Here is a 22,760-nt window from a genome sequence, read left to right on the forward strand (position 1 = left end):
GTTTCACTGCAAACCAGGCCAATATGTGTCTCCTATCTGTGCCAGACTGAGAGTTCTCAGAAGGAACAACCGATCCATCTTCCTCCTCCCGAATTTTCATCATTCATTCTATTGACAAAAGGATCAAGTGTTGACTTAGTCTATTCAGGCTGCTATAACTAATTACCATAGACTAGATAGCTTGAAAACATGAGACATTTATTTCTCATAGCTCTAGAAGTTGGGAGTCCAAGGTGAGGGTGCCGGTATGATCAGGATCTGGTGAGGGCCCTCATTTGGGGCTATAGACTGCTGATTTCTCAATGTATCCTCACATGGCAGAATGAGTGTGACATAAAAACATTTTCAAGCAAATATAAAACCGAGTATCATCCTCTAACAGTTGCTGGTTAAAGGATATATTTCAAGAACAGGGAAACTCATACAGAAAGAAAATTTAAAATATAAGAAGAAACAGTGAGCAAAGAATATTAAAATTTTGAACACAGGCTGTATAAAACAGTACTAGTAATGGGGGACTGCTAAGTCACTTCAGTCATGTCCGATTCTGTTCAACCCCATAGACGGAAGCCCACCAGGCTCCCCCATCCCTGGAATTCTCCAGGCAAGAACACTGGAGTGGGTTGCCATTTCCTTTGCCAATGCATGAACGTGAAAAGTGAAAGTGAAGTTGCTCAGTCGTGTCCAACCCTCAGCAACCCCATGGACCGCAGCTTTCCAGGCTCCTCCATCCATGGGATTTTCCAGGCAAGAGTACTGGAGTGGGGTGCTATTATAGTAAAAATCAGGATTTAGCACTAAAATAACAGACAATATAACATATAAACCAGGAGGTTGTGATTGGCAATTGTTCAAGTTTTCTGGTCTTTGTATTATTAAGAAGTATCTGCAATTCAATTCTATATGTTAATAAGTGTATAAGAACTTTGCTTAATAAAATAACCTCTCAGATGCAGTGAGTAAATCCTACAGACAAAATAAATACCACAAACTGGATCTCACCAAAGAAGGAAAAGAAGACAGTTGATAAGAAGGAAGTGTAAAGTGAGGTGGGAAAAAAGGAAAACTCATTCTGAAAGTTCACTTAATAACAGAATCCTTAGAAAAGAACAGTTCAGGGCAACAGCAAGGCAAGAGAATAGAAGGTTCCCAGCTCACATCCACCCATGGAAATGATGATTTGGTAACCATCCATGGACAAAAGTGCCTTTGTGGGAGATTTAGAATCCAGGTAGGAGGTTGGAAAACTCTGGTGGAACGCATCACTGAAGAGGATTGCTTGGAGAAGGCAGACACATGGCCCAAGGGCCGGCTTTCTGACTGTGGTCCTAAACATGAGTCTTCATCCCCCTGGAACTTGGCTCCAGTGCTGCTCTGCCATCGTCCAGGAGCAGTCCTGCACCCCCGGTAACAGCCAGTCATCTACAAACCCAGCTGTGAACCCAACTCAGTCCCAAGCCTAAGTTAGCAGAAGGAAGGAAACAGTAAAGATTAGAGCAGAAAAAAATAGAGAATAAAAAACAATATAAAAAATTTAAAACCAAGAGTTGGAGTTTGAAACATAAGCAAAGTTGACATACCCTTGGCTACACCCAGAAAAAGAGAGAATACTCAAATAAAATCAGAAATAAAAGAGAAGACATTACAACAGATACCTCAAATAAAAATGATCAAAAGGCACTATTATGAAAAATTATACTCCAACAAAGTGGACAGATGAAACAGACAAATTCCTAGAACCATACAACCCATGAAAACTGAATTAAAAATAAATAGAAATCCTGGCTAGATCAAAAGGAAAAAAGGGGATTGAATTAGCAATCAAAAATCTCCCCAAAAAGAAAAGCTTCAGACTAGAGCTTTACAGGTGAATTCTGCAAGCATGCAAACAAGAAGAGTTAATACCAGTTCTTCTCAAACTCTTCCAAAAAAGGCGGGGGAAAATACTTCCAAACTCATTTTATGAGGCCAGCATCATCCTTATACCAAAGTGAAAGATATCACAATAAAAGAAAATTATAAGCCAATATCCCTAATGAACACAGATGCAAAAATACTCAATAAAACACTAGCAAATTGAATTCAACAGCACATTAAAAGGACTATATCTCATGACCAAGTGGAATTTATTCCCAAGATGCAAGTATAGTTCAACACAGGCAAATCACTCAACAGCATATGCTACATTAATAGAATGAAGGCTAGAAACCTCATGATCACCTCAAATAGATGCAGAAAAAGATTTTGACAAAATTCAAATCTAATCATTCAAAAACTCTCAAAACAAGTGTATAAGGAACTTAACCTCAACACACAAAAAAAGCACATATGAAAAGCCCACAGCTAACATCATAATTAACGAGGGAAAACAAAGTTTTTCCTCTCACATTTAGTATAAGGCAAGGATAGCCACTCTTTCCACTCTATTTAACATAGTAATGGAAGTCCTGGCCAGAGCAATTAGACAAGGAAAAGAAATAAAAAGCATCCAAACTGGAAAGGAAAAGTAATCTTATCTGTTTGCAGATGACATGATATGCGTAGAAAACTAAATATGCAACAGAAGAACTGTTAGAGCTAACAAATAAATTCAGAAGTTTCAGTATAGAAAATCAACATTAAAAAGTTAGTGATGTTCCTATATATAAAACTAAACTAACTGAAAACAAAAATAATAAAAATATCTCATTTACAACAGAAACAAAAGAAGAAAGTACATAAGAATAAACTTAGGCAAAGACAAATGGGAAAACATCTGTTCACAGACTGGAACAACGAATACTGTTAAAATGGCTGTAATATCTAAAGTGATCTAAGGAGTCAATGTAATCCCTATTAAAACCACAATGGCAATCTTCACAGAAATAGGAAAAGTGACTCTAAAACTCACATGCAACCTTAAAATACCCAGGCACAATCTCAAGCAAGAAGAACAAAGATGGAGTCATCACATGTCCCAATTTTAAAACATCTTACAAAGCTAAAATGATCAAAACACCATGGCACTGATATTTAGACACGCATATACACCAATGAAATAGAGAGCCTGGAAATAAATGCATTTCACTTATGGTCAATCAATATTCTACAATAGTATAGTATGAAAAATATAATTGTATGTATGTATATAGTGGTAATGTATGTAAACAATGTTCAATGCATAGTACTGGGAAAACTGGATACCCACTTGCAGAAGAATGAAACTGAACCCTTATCTCAATCTATATACAAAAATCAAGTCAAAATGGATTAAATACTTTAAATGTAAGACTTGAAACTGTAAAATTTCTAGAATAAAACACAGGGAATAATTTTTTTATATTGGTCTGGGCAATGATTTTTTGGCTATAACATCAAAAGAACGGGCAACAAAAACAAAAATAGACAAGTGAAACTGCATCAAACAAAAAGCTTCTGCACTGCAAAAAGAAAAACAACAACAACAACAATCAACAGAAAGGGAAACATACAAAATGGGAGAAAATATTTGCAAACTATATGTCCCCCATAAGGGGTTAATATCCAAAATATATAAGGAATTTATACAACTCAATAAGAAAAAAAATAATGCCATATAAAAAGGGTTAAAGACCTGACTATTTCTCAAAAGAAAACATACAAATGGCCTACAAAAAAGGTATATGAAAAGATGCTCAGCACCACTAATCATGAGGGAAATAAAAATCAAAACCACAATGAGCTATCACTTCACACCTCCTAGGATGGCTATTATCAAAAGACAAAACATAACAAGCAGTGTTGAAGATGTGGAGAAATGGGAACACCTATATACCATGAATGAGGAATACAAATTTGTACAGTCTTTATGGAAAACACTATAGAAGTTTCTCAAAAAATTAAAAGAACTACCATATAATCCAGCAGTTTCACTTCTGGGTATATATCCAAAGGAAATGAAATCAGTGTCTTGAAGAGATATTTTAAAGTGAATGTTTATTGCGGTGTTATTTATTCACAATAGCCAAGATATGGGAAAAACCTAAGTGTCACTGATGGATGAATGGATCGAGAAAAGAAGATGTTATATAATTCAGCCTTTAAAGGAAGGAAATCCTGCTACTGGCAACATCATGGATGAAACAAGAAGACATGAATAAAATAAGTCAGACACAGAAAGACCATTGCACAATCTCACTTACATTTAGAATCAAAAAAGATCATACTAATAGAGGCAGAGAGCACAATGTTGATTCCAGGGCCTGGGTGGTAGGGGAATGGAGATGTTGGTTAATGGTAGAAAGTTTCAGTTATGCAAGATCAACAGTTTCTGGAGATCTGACACACAGCATGATGACAAGTGTAAGAAACAAGCAACAAAGAAATGATAACTGTAAAATGACAGATATGTTAGCTAGCTTGACAGTGGAAATCATTTTGTAATGTATACATATATCAAAACATCCAGTTGTACATCTTAAAAATATACAGTTTCTATTTGTCAATTATACCCCACCTAATAAAGCTAGGAAAAAAAGAATAATTTACCCAACGCCTCTAAAGTTAAGTTGTTATCTCTACCTTAGCCCAGAGAACTGACATCGTAAACCTTCATGTCATTCAGATCACACCTACCCTTTCATAATCAGACATATGCATGTGGATGATGGCGGTTGCTCACATGTCTTTCATCTCCCAAACTCTCATTAGAGCTATGTGAACATATCTGACTGAGTACTAGAAACCTCTTGGGATCTCAGGTTTCTCAAATTGGTGAGGGGAAGGTGGCAATTTCCTAGAAAAAGTGAGCTCTGACACCCAAACTGAGATTTTCTGGCTCTTACAAACTATGAAGTGTTGTAAAAAATGGCTTTACCCACACAGATCCCTTTAAAAATAATAACAATTATATAAATCACCTGTTCTCTTAACCAGAAATAAACTATCTAAGTCAACAAAAATATCTAGTTGAAATCAGTTTAGAACTATATTCTGCACATTAAAATTATGTCCCTAGGAGATATTCTCAAAATTCATAAAGGTGCCAACTTTGTATTCTATAGAGTATCTAGGTTAAGGCATGAGATCTAGGGTTGGACAGACTGGATTTGAACATCAGCTTCTTTACTTGCTACCTGATCCTCAGCCTCAAATTCCTCATTGATGAAACAGAGATAACACCTATTGCTTACAGCTATTGTGAAAGTAACTGAGATAGGCCCATGCATTCAGAAAGGAGCTGGCAGCAAGGAAGTAATTACTCAGTGTTAGCTGTATTAACAATGTAAATGGAGACGGCATCCGTGTGACTAATCTGTACCAGGGCATTAATTTAAATGTCACTAACACTGGACTTTGGAATGCACAGACACAAAATGTTGGCACTCAGGGACACTTAAAGTTCACTCACTCCAGCTCTCATTTTCCACATGAGGATTTGAGACCCCAAAGACTCAGGGATCTGTCCAAAGTCACATAGCCAGTCTAGGGAACTCAAACCAGAACCTCACCCTCTGGGAACCAGTCTGACACGATTTCTTCTAAATCAGATTTCATGTATTTTCTTTCATCTTCTCAGTAAGAAGATAATTTTCTTTCATTAAAATGGAAAGACTTTCCCTGAGTACACCCCAGCATGGGGTCTGGCCGAGGCAAAACCAACTTTGAGGAAAAATGTGTTTGGCCTCCCTGTATATAGTTCACCACAGTGCAAAGCAAAAGAATTGAAAGAAGCCAACTATTACAGGCATATTTTGTTATCTTTTAGGACTACTTATCAGCGTGCATTCAATTTCATGGACGAATAATTCTATCTTTTCAGCAACTAAATTTTCTGAACAAAAGTAAATCTGGAAACGTGTACTGAAAATGAGATGAAATATCTAAAATGCAGACATACTGTTCTTAGGAATTCAGGCCACAAAATTTTACCTACCAACCACCTGTCATTGCACCTTTTTTAATGCCCTCTCCCCATAATTTAGACATATTTCTGAAAAATAGGCCATATTTTGGGGCTGACCTCATTCCTTTTGCATTAGGTATGGAGAAGCCCCATTTTTAAAATATTCTCTAAACTGACTGTCTTTTATGTGCCATCACCAAATACCAATGAGTGGTCCATGAAGTCATTCCAGTGGCCATCTGATGGAAAACCATACTCACTGTGAACAAGTCCAAACTTAGCATATCATTATTTTAAAACTGCTTCAAGGAGCTTTTTTTTTTTTTTTTTTTGAGCTGCCGTAGCTACTATAGGTTGGATTCTGTAAAGAATTTTGTCATCCTGTCTGTAAGAGCTCCTAGAGTCTTCTCATTCACACCCAGAAGGTCTTCTTCTCATCCCAGAGCCTAAGATGGCTGCATTCAGCTGAGATGCAAGGCAGGTTTAAAATTTCATAGCACAGCCTCTCAGCTGATGGGATGAAGGACTGGTATATCTGGAACTGAGATACATTACATCATCTCTGCCATGGCTCTAGGTGGCAAAGGTCACTTCAAAGGTGGCCTCTTTTCCTAGATAAACCCCTTTAGTCATAGAACAGGTGACAGCTGAAATCACCTAGTCCAACCCGCTCATGATGCAGAAAAGTGCACCAAGGTTCAGAAGGGAGACATTACTCACCAGATGTAAGCCCGGTCTCCTGACTTCTAATTCAGGCTCTGATGTGGCGTCACTAAGTCTACGGCATCCCTGACAACTCTCACTTCTGCTCTGACGTCTCCACCAAGTTCCAGGGGATTCCCTGAATCTCCCTCTTCTCTACTAACCTTTTCTCAGACTCACCTGACTTCATTTTATATGTTGTTGTTCAGTCACTAACTCATGTCTGACTCTTTGCTATCCCCATGGACTACAGCACACCAGGCTTCCCTATCCTTCACTTTTTCCGCATGAGGAGAGGAGAGTTTGCGCAAACTCATGTCCATTGAGTCGGTGATGACATCCAAACATTTCATTTTCTGTCGCCCCTTTCTCCTCCTGTCTTCAATCTTTCCCAGCAGCAGGATCTTTTCCAATGAATCTGCTCTTCACATCAGGTGGCCGAACTATTAGAGCTTCAGCTTCAGCATGAGCCCTTCCAATGATATATGTCTTCATTATAATCTTAAGTAGCCCCAAGTCTTAAGTTCATTAAAAACTGCAGCCAAATGACATTTTTCATATAAAACCATAGCACTACTGTCAAAGGGAGAATAGTAATAGTGACCTGACCAATAGAGAAATGGAGAAGTGATCAAACCACAACATTATTTTTAACCTGCTTATAATTATGAAAAGATTTGTATAAGTGAAATTGAACATGTAGTCACATGCACAGTGATTCAAAACTCCCCGGAAATTCAGATCACATTAAAGCAACTAAATTCAAGACAGCCATTTTTTTTCCACTGAGTTACATATCCTGGGAGTGTAAACAAATCAATCCAGGCCTCAATTTTCTTGACTGTAAAATAAAGTATTTGAAATGGGTGAAGGTGGTCAAAAGGTACAATTTCTAGTCATAAAATAAATGCTGAAGATGTAATATACAGCATGTTGACTATTAATAAATACTGTATTGTATATTTTGGGCTTCCCAAGTGACTCTGGGTAAAGAACTTGCCTGCCAATGCAGGAGACAGGTTCAATCCCTGGGTCACAAAGATCCCCTGGAGAAAGAAATGGCAATCTACTCCAGTATTCTTGCCTGGGAAATCCCATGGACAGAGAAGCCTGGCAGCCTATAGTCCATAGGGTACCAAAAGAGTCAAACACGACTTAGCAACTTAACAACAACAACATAGTATATTTTAAAGCTGCTAAAAGAGTAGATCCCAAAAATTCTCATGGCAAGAAAGAAATATTTGTAACTATGTGTGGGGATGGATGTTAACTGGACTATAGCTGTTATTCTGAAATATAAACAAAAGAAATCAGTATGCTATACAACTAAAATGAATATAAGGTTATATATTGATTATGTCTCTATTTAAAATAGAAAAAAGTGAAGCATTTGGACTGCCTGATTTCTAATTTCTCCTCTAGAACTAAATGCTATTGCATGTTTCTAAACACTTAGTATGAGAGATGATGCAGGGAGAGTTTAGGGAACTGAGAAAAGAATCTGAGATTAGAAAAACAGAGGAGACAGTCTTCCTCCTTCTTTCAGACTTACAGTCTTCACCTTCATTATGAGCCAAAAGGCTTCAGGCTCTGGTCCCTTCAGACCTATCCTTATCTCTTCCATCATTTCACTCATCGGAATACACAAGCTCAAGGGATGCTTTACACATAAATATTCATAAGGAGGTTAAATCTGTCAACCCTTTATACTTAATATGAATCGGTTTAAGCACTTAAGATATTCCTTCTCAACATCTAGTGGATCATTTGATGATGAATCCAATTATGAAAACTAGATACATTTTTTATATCCGAGAACATAAATGAGGAACAGGTACTTGTAGGAAGATGCATGGGCACTGGGCCATAAAAGTGCTACATCAGTAGTAAGACACTTATCTAAGATGAAGGAAACAGAAGTAGAAACAGTTTGGAAAATGCTACATAAACCCTCGTTTTAGGGACTTTTCCTGGGGATCCAGTGATTAAGAATCTGCCTTGCAATGCAGGGGACACAAGTTCAATCCCTGGTTGAGGAACTAAGATCCCACATGCTACAAGGCAAATAAGCCTGAGTGCCACAACTCAAAAGCCTGAAAGCCACAACTAGAGAAACCAGTGCACTGTAACTACTGAGCCTGCAACAAGAGAAGCCTGCCTGCTCCACTGAAGGCCCACCACAGCAAAAAGAAAAAATAAAATTAAAAAAAACACCTGGGCTTTACTTGCGGTTTTTCTAGGGCCTTAGTATGAGCTACCTTGGGCTTTGAGCATTTGCTCAGCCTGTTCTGGGTAGGTTCCCAGACGCACAGGTGGCACTGCCCCAAGGTCCCTCAGTTCCATTTCCCCCTGGGAGACAGGGGTAGAGGAGCCCTTGTCTGAGCTCAATCCATGGGCCAGGAAGTCCCAGAGTCCAAACAATTGACAATAACACAGCATGTAAAGAATATCAGACATGACTTTAAGGACTATAAAATTACAAACTGTAGGAAAAATGGAACACCACCCCTCTGATATAATAAATCATCAACCAACAGACTAATGATAATTTCACAGATTATCTGTAACAATATTTGTCTTCACCTTAAAAAGTCATTCAGCACAATCTCAAAACCATTTTTTGAAAATTCATATGCTATTAGTGCCTTCATGACTATAAGAAACAGAAACTCACTGGGCCTAGTTAATGCCATCAAAAAGGGAGAAGAGGGTCATAATTTGTGGGGTAAAGTCAGGTCCTCATTATCCAATTACCCAGTCCCTTTCTCCAGCATTAAAGCAATGGACAATGAGGGGCCTTAGCCAGGGCACACTCTCCCCACCACCCCAACCTCCTTTTCTGCAGAAGGTGGTCACACAATCCAGTTCTAACTGAGAGGATTCAAAGGGAAAACTGCAGGGGAAGCTTCTGGGAAATTTTTCCTTTCCAGGCAAATGGGGCAATAAAGCTATAACTATCCCTCCCTCTTTGAATAAGGACTAGATATTTGGAGCTACAGCATCCATCATGCAATTATGAGGGGACAAATAAGTGGGAAAGAGAATCACAGAGCTGCCACTCTGACATCACACTGAGTCCCTGAATCTATACGAGCAGTCAACTCCCTCTTGACCACGTACTTTGAAGGCAAAGTATTTGAGTAGCCTCTATAACTCAAATGTTCTTATTTTTCTTGCTGCTAAAATCATATCTAACTAGTATGCGGAATTTCATGAAACCCAAGGGAATCTCTTCCATCTAAAGTTGAAGCAACCTCAGCCTAGTCTCTTGGTACCAACTGCATCCAATGACCTAACTGAACTTCCGGTCCAGCCTCCCTTGATCATGCTGATTTCACTCCTATTTCATGTATCTTGCCATATAGTACTCATTTTCTCTCTTGCTTCTGAAAAATAAAAATGTATTTACCATTAAGATCTTTCTGAATTGCTTTTGTGGGACTTTTTTTGAAACATCAGATTTCAATTTACTTTAATTAAATTCAATATAGATACTATTTGTTTCTTTTTATGAAAAGTACCGAAAACTAATTGAATTGAATGTTCTTGATGTATGCATTTCAAAGACTTATAATTAGAGCCACATTTTAAATGCAATGGGCAGACATCACATATCATAATTTACCTGTACACTTCCTTACCAGTAAATTAATCATATGTATTCATTAAGGAAGTTAATTAAAGTCATTAGCCTTACCATGCTGTCATTACTATGTGATAATTTTTTAAATGAAATAAGTTTATCCATGAAAAATATTCTTGGAGGAAAAAACTTATCCACACATCCATCTATAGCCCAGAACAGAGAATACTAACTACATAAGGAGTCAGGAAATATGAATTCTTCAACCAATTCCTTTGAACTTGGTACATACCATCTCTTGTAGCTCAGCTGGTAAAGAATCCAACTGCAATGCAGGAGACCCTGGTTCAATTCCTGGCTCAGGAAGCTTCACTGGAGAAGGGACAGACTACCCACTCCAGTAATCTTGGGCTTCCATGGTGGTTTAGCTGGTAAAGAATCCACCCACAATGCGGACGACATGGGTTTAATTCCTGAGTTGGGACAATCCCTTGGAGAAGGGAATGGTTACCTACTCCAGTATTCTGGCCTGGATGTATATCCATGGGGTCACAAAGAGTCAGACACGACTGAGTGAATGGTAACATTGGTAAATCAATGAAGTCCAGGCTTCTGTGTTCTCATCAATAATAGTCATGAACCAAATCTTTAAACCATTATATCTACTACTGTGGGCAAGAATCCCTTAGAAGAAATGGAGTAGCCATCACAGTCAACAAAAGAGTTCAAAATGCAAAACCTGGAGGCAATCTCAAAAACTACAGAATGATCTCAGTTAGTTTCCAAGGCAAACCATTCAATATCACAGTAATCCAAGTCTACGCTCTGACAAGAAGTTGAAGATGAATGGTTCTATGAAGACCTACAAGACTTTCTATAACTAACACCCAAAACAGATGTCCTCTTCATTATAAGGGACTGGAATGCAAAAGTAGGAAATCAAGAGATACCTGGAGTAACAGACAAATTTGGCCTTAGAGTACAAAATGAAGCAGGTCATATTGCCTAACATAGTTTTGCCAAGAAAACACACTGGTCATACGAAACACCGTCTTGTAACAACCCAAGAGAAGACTCTACATATGGACATCACCAGACTGTCAATATCAAAATCAGATTGATTATATTCTTTTCAGTCAAAGATGGAGAAGCTCTATACAGCCAGCAAAAACAAGATGGGGAGCTGACTGTGGCTCAGATCATGAACTCCTTATTGCCAAATTCAGACTTAAATTGAAGAAAGTAGGGAAAACCACCAGACCATTCAGGAGTGACATAATAGATTCAGGAAGTGACATATAGATTCAAAGGATTAAATCTGATGGACAGAGTGCCTGAAGAACTATGAATGGAGGTTCTTGACATTGTACAGGAGGCAGTGATCAAGACCATCCCCAAGAAAAAAAAATGCAAAAACGCAAAATGGCTGTCTGAGGAGGCCTTACAAATAGCTGAGAAAAGAAGAGATGCTAAAGGCAAAGGAGAAAAGGAAAGATATACCATTTGAATGCAGAGTTCCAAAGAATAGCAAGGAGAGTTAAGAAAACCTCCCTCAGTGATCAATGCAAAGAAATAGAGGAAAACAACAGAATGGGAAAGACTAGAGATCTCTTCAAGAAAATGAGACACCAAGAGAACATTTCATGCAAAGATGAGCATAATAAAGGATAGAAATGGTAAGACCTAACAGAAGCAGAAGATATTAAGAAGAGGTGGCAAGAATACACAGAAGAACTATACAAAAAAGAGCTTCACAACCCACTCACCTAGACATCCTGGAAGGTGAAGTAAAATGGGCTCTGGGAAGCATCACTACAAACAAAGCTAGTGGAGGTGATGGAATTCCAGTTGAGCTATTTCAAATCCTAAAAGATGATGCTGTGAAAGTGCTGCACTCAATATGCCAGCAAATTTGGAAAACTCAGCAGTGGCCATGGGACTGAAAAGGTCAGTTTTCATTCCAACCTCAAAGAAAGGCAATGCCAAAGAATGCTCAAACTACCACACAATTGCATTCATCTCACACACTAACAAAGTAATGCTCAAAATTCTCCAAGCCAGATTTCAACAATACGTGAACCATGAACTTCCAGATGTTCAAGCTGGATTTAGAAAGGGCAGAGGAACCAGAGATCAAATTGCCAACATCTGCTGGATCATCGAAAAAGCAAGAGAATTCCAGAAAAACATCCACTTCTGCTTTATTGACTATGCCAAAGCCTTTGATTGTGTGGATCATAACAAACTGTGGCAAATTCTTAAACAGATAGTACTACCAGACCACCTGAACTGCCTCCTGAGAAATCTGTATGCAGAAGCAACATTTCAAGAAGCAACAGTTAGAACTTGACATGGAATAACAGACTATTTCCAAATAGGGAAAGGAGAATGCCAAGGCTGTATATTGTCACCCTGCTTATTTAACTTATATGCAGAGTACACCATGAGAAATGCCAGGCTAGATAAAACACAAGCTGGAATCAAGATTGCCCGGAGAAATATCAATAACCTCAGATATGCAGATGACACCACCCTTAAGGCAGAAAGCGAAGAACTAAAGAGCCTCTTGATGAAAGTGAAAGAGGAGAGTGAAAAAATTGGCTTAAAACTCAACATTCAGAAAACTAAGGTCATGGCATCCGGTTCCAACACTTCACGGCAAACAGATGAGGAAACAATGGAAACAGTGAGAGACTTTATTTTGGGGGACTCCAAAATCACTGCAGGTGGTGACTGCAGCCATGAAATTAAAAGACGCTTACTCCCTGGAAGAAAAGCTATGACCAACCTAGACAGCATATTCAAAAGCAGAGACATTACTTTAACAACAAAGGTCCGTCTAGTCAAAGCTATGGTTTTTCCAGTAGTCATGTATGGATGTGAGAGTTGGACTATAAAGAAAGCTGAGTGCCGAAGAATTGATGCTTTTGAACTGTGGTGTTGGAGAAGACTCTTGAGAGTCCCTTGGACTGCAAGGAGATCCAACTAGTCCATCCTAAAGGAAATCAGTCTTCAATATTCATTGAAAGGACTGATGATGAAGCTGAAACTCCAATACTTTGGCCACCTGATGCAAAGAGCTGACTCATTGGAAAAGACCCTGATGCTGGGAAAGATCGAAGGCGGGAGGAGAAGGGAACAACAGAGGATGAGATGGTTGGATGGCCTCACCGACGCCACGGACGTGAGTTTGAGTAGGCTCCGTGAGTTGGCGATGGACAGGGAAGCCTGGAGTGCTGCAGTCTATGGGGTCACAAAGAGTAGGACACAACTGAGTAACTGAACTGAAATCTTTAAACCATATCTGACACAGCTCTAAAATTCGAAGAGTCGAGGATCTTGCATCATATGGAATTCCCCAAGTTGTTTGTCTTAAACTCTCACAAAGACTAAAATTAGCTAAGGGTGGCAGTTGGAATGAGCAGACATCAAATGAGAGTACTTCCTAATTTAAAATGCACTCGAAAGAAGAAGTAAGGGCAGAAGCCTCTTCTAGCCAAAAAAAAAAAAACAAACAAAAAAAAAACAGTGAACTTCAAATTCAATGTGCTTTTTTGGGCATTTAATCACACAAAGGACCCTTCGTGTACATTTTAAAATCACTCTCCTTCTTGCTCAAAATAAGACATACAAATTAAAGGGAAAGAGAAAATCTCCACTCTCCCTATGGGACAGTGAAATTTGGCATTTTGGTTTTGCTGCTCTGTTAGAAACAAGAATGAAGAGGAAGAAGGAATTTGTTTTTTAATGCTACATAAAAAGACTTGAGATTACCCAAGTGAGTGTGTATTCAATCTGAAAGCAGTCAAGCTATTTCAGCTATATTGGAATGTCCCTTAAAAATGTTATCTCCATTTCTAATTGAGAAATTTCTGTGGGACAAAAGGAAAAGAAAAAATGTCACTTTATGCACTACTTAAGAATCACTAAATGATATTAAGGGAAAAGGCCCTAATAAATTAGTATTTTGCTGGTACCTGGCAGGGATTTCAAAGATGATTAAAAGGAAGTGTGGAAAATGCAATCTCTCTTAAATGTTGTTTCCCTTTTTAAAACACTAAATGTCACAGATTTGCTCCAAACTGTAATCTTGAATAAATACAATATTAAATTTTATATATGGTATCCTGATTCTTAAAAATTACCATTGAGAAGCTAAATATGAAAAAGCTCATAAGCTCTTTATTTATTTTCACTTACATCACTAGATTATAGTTCATAAGAACTTCTTCATGTATTTAAAAACTGAGTTGGGTTTTTGGGTGTATTCAATGTCCTTGCAACCCTTTTATCTTAGGACAGGCAATTTGAATTACATGGCACAAATGAATCTTTGAAGTCAATGCCTCGTAAAGCAGCTTAGGTTTAAAGTTGTAATCTGAAATGTGCAGTCAGTTTTGAACTAAGCAAAACATGATACCCCAAGCCATTACCTGTTAGAATATTAGAGCCCAAAGACCCTAGTGATAACCCAAGCCATTACCTGTTAGAATATTAGAGCCCAAAGACCCTAGTGATCATTAATTTCAACCTCTAAGCTGACGCTGAAATTCCTCTGTATTTCCCTTTCTGTAACTTGTTCCAGCAAACAAGCTGCTCAGTTGTTTGCTGGAACCATGCTAGACAAACGGTACTATGGTGAAACAACTCCAGTCTAATGACTAAGCCCCGATGTGTTCCCAAGGGCTTCCAACATCCAAGCCCTGCTTCTGCCCTCACAGATATCAAGATGTTATCTCCTTTCATACATCTTTCCCTGGGACTATAAAAACTGCACTTCTGTTCCTGCCTTGGATTTCTGTTTTTCACATTAAGCGTCACCTTTCCCTTCAACTCATATGACTTGACTTTAAGCCTTCTTTCATCCTCCTCTAACTCACTAGGTTCCCAGTCAGTTTTTTAATGATGTATACCTAGAGCTGAATACAATGATCCCAATATAATCAACTGATTCACACTCCCTACAAAGAAATGAAAAACAGACTTATACTGTTGTGGTACTGATGGTGATATTATTGTTCACCATGACAGGAACACATTCCTTAATGCAATCTTTTTTTCAAAAAGGATATTCCTGCATCTATAAAATGAAGAGGTTGTATGAGACCAATAGGGGAGCTATTTTATCAATTGAAACCTCAGGCAAAGACCAATATGCTAAAAAACCAGGCCAGGAATTTCCTGGTTAAAAGAAAGAGTATAGAAAGCAATCTCCAAATGCAATGCAATCCCTATTAAAATTACAATGGCATTTTCACCAAAATAGAACAAACAATCCTAAAACTGGTATAGAATCACAGAAGATCTCAATAACCAAAATAATCCTTGGAAAGATAAAAGCAAGAAGCATCGCACTTCCTGACTTTAAATTATATTACAGAGCTATAGTAATGAAAGCAGTATGGTTTTGGTATAAAGACAGACACACAGATCAACAGAACAGAACAGAAAACCCAGAAACTAACCCACGTTTATATGGACAACTGGGCTTCCCAGGTGGTAAAGAATCTGTCTGCCAGTGCAAGAGACATGAGATATGGGTTCAATCCCTGGGTTAGGAAGATACCCTGGAGAAGGAAATGGCAACCTACTCATTTTCTTGCCTGGAGCAGCCTGGCAGGCTACAATCCATAGGGTCACAAAGAGTCAGACATGACTGAAGCACCCTAGCACGCACGCATGTGGCCAACTGCTCTAAGACAAAGGAGATAAGAAAATACAATGGGGAAATAACCATCTCTTCAATATATAGCACTGAGAAAACTAGACAGCTATATGCAGAATAATTAAGCTGGATTACTTTCTCATATCATATATAAAAATAAACTCAAAATGGATTAAAGATTTTAATGTACAATCCAAAACCATAAAACTAGAAGAAAACATAGGCAGTATGCTCTTTGAAACTGGTTTCAGCAGTATTTGTTTTGGATATGTCTTCTCAGACAATGGAAACAAAAGCGAAAATAAACAAATGGAACTACGTCAAACTAAAAAGCTTCTGCACAGCAAAGGAAACCATTGACAAAATGACAGGGCAAACTACTGAATGGGAGAACTATTTGCAAATCATATATCCAGTAAAGTGTTAATATCCAAAATATATATATATATATAAACTCATACATCTCAGTAGCCAAAAAACCAAACAACTCAAACAAAATATGAACAAAGGATCTAAATCAACATCTTTCCAAATAAGACATACAGATGTCCAACAGATACATGAAAAGATGCTCAATGTTACTAATCATCAGGGATATGCAAATTAAAACCATAATAAGATACCACCTCACTTCTTTCAGAATGGCTATCATCAAAAAGACCACAAATAATAAAAATAACAAGTGTTTACAAGGATGCTGAAAAATGAGAACTCTTGTGCACTGCTGGTAGTAATGTGCAGCCACTATGGAAAATAGTATGGAGGTCCCTCAAAAATTAAAAGTAGAATTGCCATATGCCAGCTATTGTATTTCTGAGTACTGATGCAAGAAAACAAAAAAACTAACGTGAAAAGATATATGCATCCACATGATCACTGCAGCATTCTTTACAATAACCAGTACATGGGAGCAAACTAAGTGGAGATATATATTTGTGAAACGAAGATCATGGCATCTGGTCCCGTCACTTCATAGCAAATAGAAGGGGGAAAAGTGGAAGCAGGAACAGATTTTATTTTCTTTGGCTACAAAATCACTGCAGACGGTGACTGCAGCCATGAAATTAAAACATACTTGCTTCTTGGAAGGAAAGCTATGACAAGCCTAGACAGTGTATTAAAAAGCTGAGAGAACACTTTGCCAACAAAGGCCTGTAGAGTCAAAGATGTGGTTTTTCCAGTAGTCATGTACAGATGTGAGAGTTGGACCATAAAGAAGGCTGAGCACTGAAGAATTGATGCCTTCTAATTGTGGTGCTAGAGAAGACTCTTGAGAGATCCTTGGACAACAAGGAGATTAAACCAGTCAATCCTAAAAGAAATCAACCCTGAATATTCATTGGAAGGACTGATGCTGAAGCTGAAGCTCCAACACTCTGACCACCTAATCAAAGGGTCAACTCATTAGAAAAGACTGATGCTGGGAAAGGTTAAAGGCAGAAGAAGAGGGTGGTAGGGGATGAAATGGTTAGATAGTATCACTGACTCAATGGAAGTGAATTTGAGTAAACTCCAGGAGACAGTGAAAGACAGGGAAGCCTGGCGTGCTGCAATCCATGGGGTTGGACACAACTTAGCAACTGAACAGCAACAAATATATTTGTGACAATATGGATGAACCTGAGGGCATTATGCTAAGTGAAATAATTCAGAGAAAGACAAATACCATGGATCTCAGTTCAGCTCAGTCGCTCAGTCATGTCTGACTCTGTGACTCCATGGATGTAGCATGCCAGGCTTACCTGTCTTTCACTATCTCCCAGCATTTACTCAAATTTATGTCCATTAAGTCAGTGATGCTATCTAAACATCTCATCCTCTGCCGCCCTCTTCTCCTTTTGCCTTTAATCAGCACGCCAGGCTTCCCTGTCCATCGCCGACTCCCGGAACTTGCTCAAACTCATGTCCATCAAGTCCATGATCCAGTGTTTTTCATTTTCCATGAAAAACAAATGGGTTTTCATTTGTTCTGAAAACCCAACATCCTTTGTTGTCCCCTTCTACTCCTGCCTTCAATCTTTCCCCAAATCAGGGTCTTTTCCAATGAGCCAGTTCTTCGCATAAAGTAGCCAAAGCACTGGAGCTTCAGCTTCATCATCAGTCCTTCCAATGAATATTCAAGACTGATTTCCTTTAGGATTGACTGATTTGACAAGGCTGTAGTCCATGTGATCAGTTTCAGAATCTCACTATATATGAAATCTAAGGAAAAAAAAAAGAAACAAAACAAAAGTGAACTCTTGGATACAGAAACAGATTAGTTGTTACCAGAAGCAAGGGGTGGGAACAGGCAAAATGGTTGAAGAGGATCAATAGGTACAAACTTCCAGGTATAAAATAAATAAGTCATGGAATGTATAGCATAATGACTGCAGCTAAAAATACTATGCTGTATATTTAAAGGTTGTTAAGAGAATAAATCTTGAAAGTTCTCATCACCAGAAAAAGAATATTAACTATATGTGGTGATGGATGCTAACCAGACATTACGGTGACCACTTCCATGGAATTCTCCAGGCCAAAATACTGTAGTGGGTAGCCTTTCCCTGTTCCAGGGGATCTTCCCAACCTAGGGATCAAACCCAGGTCTCCCTCATAGCAGGTGGATTCTTTACCAGCTGAGCCACAAGTGAAGCCCAAGGACAATGGAATAGGTAGCCTATCCCTTCTCCAGTGGAGCTTCCCAATCCAGGAATCGAACCAGTTTCCTGCATTGCAGGTGGATTCTTTACCAACTGAGCTTTGAGGGAAGCCCATAGTCTTGCAATATATATAAACATTAAATCATTATGGGTTGTACACCTGAAACTAATATAATGTTGTTGTTTAGTCACTAAGTTGTGTCCAATTCTTTGCCATCCCATGAACTGTAGCTTGCCAGGCTGCTCTGCCCATGGGATTCTCCAGGCAAGAATACTGGAATGAGTTGCCATTTCCCTCTCCAGGGGCTCTTCCCGACCCAGGGATTGAACCTGTGTCTCCAACACTGGCAGGCAGATTCTTTACCACTGAGCCAGTAGGGAAGCCCAATGTTATATATCATCAACATTTTTTAAACTTTTATACTGGAGTGAGTAGCCTTCCCTTCTCCAGGAGATCTTCCCAACCCAGGGATCGAACCCGGGTTGCCCTCACTGCAGGCAGATTCTTTACCAGCTGAGCCACAAGGGAAGCCCTTTAAATTTAAAGTTTTTCTAAAAAGTAAAGTTATGGACCCCTGCTTATTTAACTTATTTGCAGAGTACATCATGAGAAATGCTGGACTGGAAGAAACACAAGCTGGGATCAAGATTGCCGGGAGAAATATCAATAACCTCAGATATGCAGATGACACCACCCTTAGGGCAGAAAGTGAAGAGGAGCTAAAAAGCCTCTTGATGAAAGTGAAAGAGGAGAGTGGAAAACTTGGCTTAAAGCTCAACATTCAGAAAACGAAGATCATGGCATCTGGTCCCATCAGTTCATGGGAAATAGACGGGGAAACAGTGGAAACAGTGTCAGACTTTATTTTGGGGGGCTCCAAAATCACCGCAGATGGTGACTGCAGCCATGAAATTAAAAGACACTTACTCCTTGGAAGAAAAGTTATGACCAACCTAGATAGCATATTCAAAAGCAGGGACATTACTTTGCCGACTAAGGTCCATCTAGTCAAGGCTATGGTTTTTCCTATGGTCATGTATGCTTGTGAGAGTTGGACTGTGAAGAAGGCTGAGCACCGAAGAATTGCTGATTTTGAACTGTGGTGTTGGAGAAGACTCTTAAGAGTCCCTTGGACTGCAAGGAGATCCAACCAGTCCATTCTGAAGGAGATCAACCCTGGGATTTCTTTGGAGAGAATGATGCTGAAGCTGAAACTCCAGTACTTTGGCCACCTCATGCAAAGAGTTGACTCACTGGGAAAGACTCTGATGCTGGGAGGGATTGGGAGCAGGAGGAGAAGGGGACGACCGAGGATGGGATGGCTGGATGGCATCACGGACTCGATGGACATGAGTCTGGGTGAACTCCGGGAGAGGGTGATGGACAGGGAGGCCTGGCGTGCTGCGATTCATGGGGTCGCAAAGAGTCAGACATGACTGAGTGGCTGAACTGAACTGAACTGAAGGTTATGGATAGGATGACAGAAGCTGGATGTCTGCTTACTTGAGCACTCCTGCACCACAGTTCCCACTTTTAGGCTTCTCAAATGTTCTAGGAAGCCTTAGATATTTGTTCTGAAAACCCAACCTCCCTCATGGTGCTCTGTAAAATGAAGAAAAACTTTCTAACTCACAGTGTTACTTGCCTCCAAAAACCTTCAAGTGGTAAGACAATTTACATCACCCAGCCCTGGGGTATTACACCAACACCTTACTGTTCACTCATATCTTTTTAACAGTAAATTCAAGAAGCTTTTACTATTGCTACTATTTGCATTTTGATTGCTTTGTGCAGTTTGGGCTTGGAAAGTCATCTTCATTTCAAGGGCCATATACACAAAAATCAATCTAACTCTATCTTTAGTTTTTAAAAAAGCAAGACTTTTCATTAAAAATTAAGAAGGATAAAAAAGCAAAGAAATTTTAATAAGTAAAATAAATAGTCCCAAAATAAATCCACACACTTAAGGTCAATTAATTTATGACAAAGGAGGAAAGAATATACAATGAAGAAAAGATAACCTCTTCAGTAAGTGGTTTGGGGAAAACTGGACAGCTACATAAACTGTAGCAATATTTTTTTTTTGGTCTAGCTCCTAAAGTAAAAGAAATAAGAGCAAAATTAAATAGGGCCTTATTAAACTGAAAAGCGCTGGCAAGCGCTGGCACAGCATAGGAAGCTATCAACAAAACAAAAAGACAATTTACAAATGGGAGAAAACACGTGCAAATGATATGACCAATAAGCAGTTAATATCTTAAACAAATAAACACCTCATCCAACCTAATATCAAAAAAACAAACAGCAGGATTTAAAAGTGGGCAAAAAATCTGAATAGACATTTTTCCAAAAAAAGACATATAAATGGCTAACAGGTTCATGAAAAAATGCTCAACATCACTAATCATAAGAGAAATGCAAATCAAAATCACAATGAGAGGAATTCCCTGACGGTCCAGTGGTTAGGACTCAGCACTCTCACTGCTGAGGGCCTGGGTTCGATCCCTGGTCAGAGAACTAAAATCTCACAAGTCTCACAGCATGGCTTGGCAAAAAAAAAAAAAAAAAAAGAATTACAATGAGGTACTACCTCACACGTGTTAGAATGGCTATCATCAAAAAGACCAAAAGTAACAAATGCTGGCAAGGATACAGAGAAAAGGGACCCCTCCTAGGTTGTTGGTGGGAATGTAAACTGGTGCAGCCACTAAGGAAAACAGAATGGAGGTTTCTCAAAAAATTAAAAATAGAACTACCATATAACCCACCAATTCCACTCCTGGGTTCATATCCAAAGAAAACAAACACATTGATTTGAAAAGATATACACACCCTAATGTTCACAGCAGTATTATTTACAATAGTCAAGATATTAAGGCAAACTGAGTGTCCATCAATATAGATGGATGGATTTTTAAAAAGCGCAATGTGTGTGTGTGTGTGTATAGTGTATGTATGTATGTGTGCTATATATGCAATGTAATATTAGTCATGAAAAGATGAAGTTCTGCCATTTGTAACAATGTGGATGGTCCTAGAGAGTATTAAACTTAGTGAAATAAGTCATATAGAGAAATATGTTCTGTTATGCCTTATATATGGGATAAAAAATGAAATAAACAAATTTATATAACAAAACAGAAATAGACTCACAGATGTAGAGAACAAACTAATGGTTACCAGTGAGGAAAGGGAATGGGGAGGGGGCAAAATAGGGATGTGGGATTAAAACATACAAACTACTATCTATAAAGTGAATAAGATATAAAGACATATTGTACAGCACAGAGAAATCCAGCCATTATTTGATAATAACTCTAAATAGATTATAATCTCTAAAAATACTGAATCACTATGTTGCACACCTAAAACTAACAATATTGTAAATCAACTATACTTTAATAAAAAATAATAAGCTAAAAAAAAGTAAAATAAGGGCTATATGTCTAAAGAATAAAGGACAAATAAAAAGAAGAAAATATAGGGGAAAGGGATGAAATGAAGCAAGAAGAAAAGACAATCATAGATACAAAAACTCTTACACAGAAGTAAGAGAGGGAGAGAAGGAGAGGGTTGAGACAAAGGATGGTGGCACACTGGAAGGAGATGGAGAATCCAGTGGTAAAGCACCAATGGGATGTGATCTTGTTTCTCTACACACCCATCCAAGAGCAGAACCCAACATCCTGGGCACGACTTCCCAGAGGTCCATGGTAGTGAGAACCATTCCTTTCAACTGAGATCACTGCCCTTTCCATACTTGTAGGAAAGAAGCGTCCATCCCAACACTCAACCCTCTTCTCATCTGTTGACCCATGTACTAATGAATGCTAAAAAATTCTAGTTTATACTTTTCGGATTTCTGGGGTTTTGTGGGATATTCACTTTGCTAACATAATATACCAAAAAAGAGCCTCAATTTTTCAAAAACATAACAGTTACAGCCATTAACGATGAAATCTCTAGGGTCACAGCTCCAATCTCTCATTTTGCAAGTGGAAAAACCAAGACTGAGATGACTTTCCCAGGGTCTTATAGCCTGGCAAGGAGATAGCATGAACTGGATCAGGGAGGGGGCAGAGTATGAGTGCCATGGACATGAAGGCAGATCATTTTCAGAAAAAAGACACCACTGAAACAGTCTGAGTCTTTGTCATTCATTTTTTCCACCACACATCTGTACACTTGGCTCTGTCATGCTACCACTTCCTGGTGCAGGGATTGTTTTCCTTTCAAGAATAAATAAACAGTACAAGCCAATAAACTCTAGAATGATAAATGCCCCCTTATCTCAATATTTTCTT

At 38.6% G+C, this 22,760-nt stretch overlaps 1 non-coding gene across 1 annotated transcript; it reads left to right on the forward strand.

Annotated features, from left to right (window-relative positions):
• The first annotated feature begins 20,900 nt into the window (after positions 1-20,900).
• TRNAE-CUC lies at positions 20,901-20,973 on the forward strand. The gene has a single exon. It is a non-coding gene; the product is annotated as a tRNA-Glu (tRNA).
• The last annotated feature ends 1,787 nt before the right edge of the window (positions 20,974-22,760 follow it).

The sequence above is a fragment of the Oryx dammah genome, unplaced genomic scaffold, assembly GCF_014754425.2.
Source record: "Oryx dammah isolate SB20612 unplaced genomic scaffold, SCBI_Odam_1.1 HiC_scaffold_20, whole genome shotgun sequence".
NCBI classification, from domain to species: Eukaryota; Metazoa; Chordata; class Mammalia; order Artiodactyla; family Bovidae; genus Oryx; species Oryx dammah.